The sequence below is a fragment of the Vombatus ursinus genome, unplaced genomic scaffold (assembly GCF_900497805.2).
Source record: "Vombatus ursinus unplaced genomic scaffold, bare-nosed wombat genome assembly UNPS02014810.1, whole genome shotgun sequence".
Classification (NCBI taxonomy): domain Eukaryota; kingdom Metazoa; phylum Chordata; class Mammalia; order Diprotodontia; family Vombatidae; genus Vombatus; species Vombatus ursinus.
In genome coordinates, this window is record NW_020954588.1 from 49,710,320 (window position 1) to 49,716,319 (window position 6,000).

Here is a 6,000-nt window from a genome sequence, read left to right on the forward strand (position 1 = left end):
ACAAACTAGATGTTTTTTCTTAAGGACTATGCCTTAAACCAGGAGTGCGGAACCTTCAGCCTTGAGGCCACATGGGGCCTTCTAGGTCCTTGGGTGTGGCCTTTTGACTAGGTCCAAATTTTACAGAACAAATCCTTTTATTAAGGGGATTTGTTCTGTGAAGTTTGGATTCAGTCAAAGGGCCGCACTTGAGGACCTAGAGGGCCATATGTGGCCTCAAAGCTGCAGGTTCCCCACCCCTGCCTTAAACCTAAATCATTCTGGCTCTTATTGATTGGCTAACAACAGGTCCCAGGCCAAGCCCCACTCGTTCATTGTTTGGGCCCTGACCAGCTCAGAGTGAATATAAGTAGCAATTGTTTCTGCTCTGGGCAGAAACCCTGAGGGTCCTCCTCTCCCACATTGATTTTTTTTTTTTGACTAGGTGAAAGAGGCCATTCTCTGTCTCATTTCTTACCTAGCCTCAATCACAGAATGAGTGTTGTCTCAATCAAACTGAGATGGACACTTAAATGCATCTTGAAGGACTGATGCTAGTTCAAACTTCATTGTGTGGCAAATGTATTTGTGTGTGTATACGTGTATCTGTGTGTGTGTGTGTGTGTGTGTGTGTGTAGAGCTATAAAACAGCTAGCATTTATATGGCACTCTAAAGTTATAAGGTCATTTTACAAATATCTCATTTGAGCCTCACAAAAATCTTGAGAAGCAGATGCTATTATTACCCCCATTTTATAGCTGAGGAAAGTGAGGCAGAGAATGGTTAAATGCTTTGCCCAGGGTGACACAGCTAGTAAATGTCTGAGGCAGGAGTTCAAATTGCATCTTCCTGACCCCAACTATGGTAAAGTAACAGGTATTTCACTTTGGAGCTTGGTGTGTGTAATTCAAGCTTTGGAATTATGTGCTGCATTGTTTTTCTGCTCTGTAGGGGTGATGCCATGGCCCACATTTATACGGCTCTACCTAAGCTCTCTTGATGGGAGTTTCTTTGATTTTGGGGGTGTGGGTATTCCCTTCGTCAGTATAAGCCACTTACAGTCACCCCCAGATTCCAGCATGCCCTGGTGAGGAGTTTCTTTAGCACCATCGGCCCACTACCCACAGACATCACTGTTTATCATTGGGTCAGACCTGAAGCTTTTCCGGTTTGGCAGGATTTGCCAACACATACACTTCGCTGCCAGTTCCCTCAGCAGCCCTCCATGGAGCACCCTCAGAAGTTCTTCCTCTAGCCAGAGGAGTGGTTTCACCATGCCAGCACTGTGTAAGGCACCCTATGTAACGCTGTCCATTGCAAGCTGGCTGGATGCCCTTTTCCCAAAGATGCCTTTGGCCCCCTTGGACACAGCAGAGATTATCCGTCAATGTCTTAGTGAAGTGGTTGGATCAGATGGGAAGATGTTCTGGGTGTGGTCCCCCACAGGCCAAACCAGTTCAAACTCATTCTACCAATGCAGGTAAGTACCTTCTCCGCCACTTACAGCCTTAGTGAGTTGGAGAAGTGTCATGCTCACTGTTGGCTGTAAACCTCTTGAGGGAGCCCAGAAAGATTAAAATGTCATTGGGAAATGTTTTTTAAAAAACTAAGAAAAATATAGTACCACCTAGATAATGTTAATTTGTGGTTTTCTAAGAGCTTAAGTGACTTACTCAGAGTCACACAGCCCAGGCACAGGAGGGCTCCTGGTTTGAAGCCAGCTTTGTATCCACGATATCACACTGCCACATCTATATTATTAGGAGGGGTTTTGTATTTTTTTTTTCATCTTAAGTTATATTGTAGCCTCTTCTTTTTACAACAAAATCATTTTCCCTCCCTCCCCACTATCAGACCTCCCTGGTAACAAAGAAAAAACACTTCAGCCTAACCTGCCTACACAGTTACCAACTCTGATGACATTTGCTACATTTCCCCTGCCCCACCTTTCTACCCAAAGGAAGGAATGTTTTCTCATCATGAGTTCCCAGGCTGAGCTTGTTAACTCAACTAGGATTTAAGTGCCTGTCAGGCACTATGCTAAATTGTGGGGTACAAAAAAGTCCGAGAACAAGAAACATTCAAGGATCTTACAATCTAATGGGGGAGAGACAACATGCAAACAAGATCTAGACAGAATACAATCGGTGTCATCTCAGAGGAAAGGAAGGTACTAAGATCAAGGAGGACTTGGGAGGATTTTTTATGAAAGGCATAACTTTATTTGGGACTTGAAGGAAGCCACAAGGCAGAGATGAGAAGGGAGAGAATTTGGGGTGTAGAGAACAGCCAGGGCAAATGCCCGGAGGCAGGAGATGGAGGGTCTTGTTGGAGCAACAGCCCGGAAGCCAGGATCACTGGTTCTTAGAGTCTCTGGAGGGGAGTAAGGTGTAAGAGGCTCAGAAATGTAGGTAGGAGCCGGGTTATGAAGGCATTGAATGCCAAGTAGAGGAGTTTATATTTGAACCTAGAGGAGCCACTATAGTTGACTGGATAGAGGGGTGACGTGGTTGAGACCTGTGATTTAGGAAGATCAGTTTGATAGCTGAGTGGAGGAGGGATTGGAGGCAGGAAGACCAACTAGCAGGCATGAGGTGATGAGGACCTGTGCATGGAGGGGAGAAGGACATGTGTGTGAGAGATGTTCGAAAGGTAGAAACAATAGACCTTGGCAACTGGTTGGATATGGATGATGAAGAGAAAAGGATGACACCTGGATTGTGGTCCTGGGGAGCTGGGAGGATGGTGGTGCCCTGGAAGATAATAGGGGAGATGGGGGGGGGGAAGGTTTGAGGGTAAAGCTAATAAACTTAGCTAACAAAACTAATAAAGTCCAGTCTGGGCCTTTCAAACCCTTTTTTCATGGACATTACTGTACTTGTGCATATTATTCTCCTGGCTCTGCCTATTTTACTCTCCCTTAATACAAGCCTTTCAATATTTCTCTGAATTCTCGTATACGTTATTACTAATGGACAATACTATTCCACAGCATCCATTTGTTTAGCCATTCCCTAACTGATGGGCACCATTTTCCACAATTTTTTTGCTGTCCCCCCCCCCAAATTCTGCCATAAAGATCTGGGCAAATAGAAGCCTCTTCTGTCTCTGGCTGCTCTGGGTAAGATGTTCATTGCTGCTTAGGAGGCACACATGGACTGCGACAATTGTCGAAGTATTAAAAACGAATGTCTCACAGAGGGCAATGGAGAAACCCATGGCTGATGTGAGCAGCCTAAAACACATAGCAAATTAAGAGCTAGCAGGAAGACGTGTAAAAGATGTTAGGAAGGAACTGCATGACAGAAAAAAGAAGATGGGCTGGTCCTGGGGCAAGAGCAAGGGGGACGGCCGGCATGCTCCACCAGTACCCTTGAAATATTAGGAAGAAGTGAGGAAGGCCTCCAGCACATTGAGTAGACTCTAATGTGGTGAAATTATGGGACGGCAAGGACAAGAAAAACACAGGATGACCAGGCAGAGGGAAAACCAAACTGACAGGATGACCAAATCCTTTGAGTGTTTCCAAAGTGGAATCACTGGAACAAAGAAGTTAATGACTTTTCCTTCAGAAGGCTTCATTGTTTTCCAGAAAATCTGGACCAATTCACACAGTTCAATCACAGTCCATGAGTTTGCCTATCTTCCCACACTTCCTCCAACACTGACTATTTCTCTCCTTTATCCTCTTTGTAGGTAGCATGTCCTAGCATTTGAGATGTGGGGAACAGAAGAGATGCATCAGGACTGGAGATGGCATGTGGCCCTCTTTGCAGAAAAGGAACTAGGGTGGATTCTTCACGTCAATTGGCCAATGAGCTTAACTTCTATTTCTGGCCGAACAGCAACTTTGAAAAGAAGCTGAGTAACCCTTTATGACAATATGGAGGCAAAAGCCCCTTCCCATGGCAGAATAGGCATGCTCCATAGAGAAAGACAGGACGTGAGGAGATGCATCTTCTGAGTTAAGGGAACCATGAGGACCTGAGCCAGCAGGGGCTGCTGGGCCAAGCCAGGAGCTGGGAGACCTGGGATAACTGTGAGACTGCTAAGAAGTAGCAGGGGTGGCCAGGAGACAGGATGAAAGCATAAGCACTATAGACAGCAGAGAGGAGGCAGAGGGTGCTGAACCAGCACCTGGAACCCCCCAACAGTCATGCATCAGGCAGTCTTGGGTAGTTGGACTTGAGAACCCTTGATAACCAGGCCAGTCTCTTACCTGTACATGAAGCGTTTTTCAATAAACCTGTCCTATTTTTAAAAGAACTAAAACAGACACTGAGTCTGCTCTGAAGACTATTGTGCAAATGTATGAATGACATTGTGCAAATTGAAAATAGAAACCAACCTGTGTGCAAGTAGGTCTCCTTGGGACTCAAATGAAAACCCTGGTTGCATTTTTAGGATGTAAAACTGGACATCAATTATTTCTGTACTATTGCTGGGTTCCTTTCTGACCTGGGCTCCAAAATTCTGACCTAAACTTGCATCTTTCCCATCTTCCATGATGGAAATGGAAACAGTCCTGCTTTCAGACTCTTCCCACTCATGGCTGGAGCTTAGAGGATTTCCTTTCTGTCCTTGTGTATTAAGAAGCTAAGCCTTGAACTGACAACCTGAGCTTGAGCCTGGAATGGCTTCCTCCCTTTCACAGCCGAACTGGGAGAAAAGCTTCTCCCCTTGGTGCTTCGCTCACACTCCCTCACATCCCATGTCCTCAAAGGCCCCTTGCAATCCGGCTCCCAGTCTTTCTGCTTTGCTTTCTCCAATGTCACCAAAGATTTCAGCTGCTAAAGCCTTGTCTGGGTCATCATCATCCTTGACCTCTGCAGCTTTTGACAGGATGACCACCCCAAACCTTGGTGCTTCCTGGCCGCTTCCTCACAACTCTTCTTGTCTGACCCTTCCTTCTCAGTCTCCTTTAATGGATCATTGCCTCTATCAACAAACAAGTGCCATCTACTATCAAGCACCTACTATGTGCCAGACTCTAGGGAAACACACACAAAACCTAAAACTATCCCTTACCCTTTAATGGGGAGACAACAGATACACGTATCAATCTACACAGCAGAACTATAAAGTGAATAAGTATAAATATACCCAAAGCCGTTCAATACAAGGTGAATCGGGAGGGAAGGCTTGAGCAGCTGGTGGGGATCCAGACAGTCTTTGTGCCAACTCATGAAATGTTGTTGAATTGCAAAGGGTCTCATCAGTCCAACTCTGGCCTAGCCTATGGCTGGGTATACCATAGGTGCTCAATAAATCCTTGCCAAATGGAATTTCATGATGCGTGACCTACAATGACGCATTCATGTTCAGATTACTACCCAGATGCTATGGAACACCACAATGGTTGGTAAAGTTTACCAAGAGAGGCAGGGAAAAAACTGGAGAATCCCAATACCATGAGGGGCTTCCTTTAATGTTTTAGAGGAGACCATCCCCTCTACCAACACAGATCATGACCCCCCCAAAAAAACTTTACTAGATGGCCTTTGAGATCACCCTGCGGCTCATCTGGGACTCACGTGTTCCCCATTCAGCTCAACTGGTTTGTTACTGTGTCCGTATTCTGATTTTTCCTCATTTAATCCAAATTAAATTTCTTCAAATTCAGTCCAAAACATGACTTGATTTGTTGGCCTCTCGTGATCTCATTCTGCATGATCTTCAAGAATTCTCATGTTGTAGTAGATTACCCACGGGACCTGGAGTCAGGAGGACCTGAGTTCAGATTCTATCTCAGACACTTACTAACACTAACAGGGTAACTGTGTTACCCTGGGAAAGTCATTTTTCCTCTCTGAGCCTTAGTTTCTTCATCTGTAAAATGAGGAAAACAATGGCACCTACCTCACAAAGTAGTTATAAGGATAAGATGAGCTCATCTAGCCAAAATTCTTTGCAAACCTAGAAACACTCTCTAACTCATATATAGGGTTGCAGAGATCCTCTTCTTTTTCCTCTTCTTTGTTGTATGAGGAAATGTACATGTTTGTCCAGTTCTTAATTAA

General features: G+C 45.0%; 1 protein-coding gene across 1 annotated transcript in view; it reads left to right on the forward strand.

The window, feature by feature from the left end:
• Nucleotides 1-4,247, forward strand: part of SEPT2 (septin 2) — a 52,256-nt gene extending 48,009 nt beyond the window's left edge. The window contains exon 13 of the mRNA XM_027876105.1: nt 3,677-4,247. The gene's annotated coding sequence lies outside the window, so the exon portion shown is untranslated. The remainder of the gene's footprint in view (nt 1-3,676) is intronic.
• Nucleotides 4,248-6,000: the final 1,753 nt, after the last annotated feature.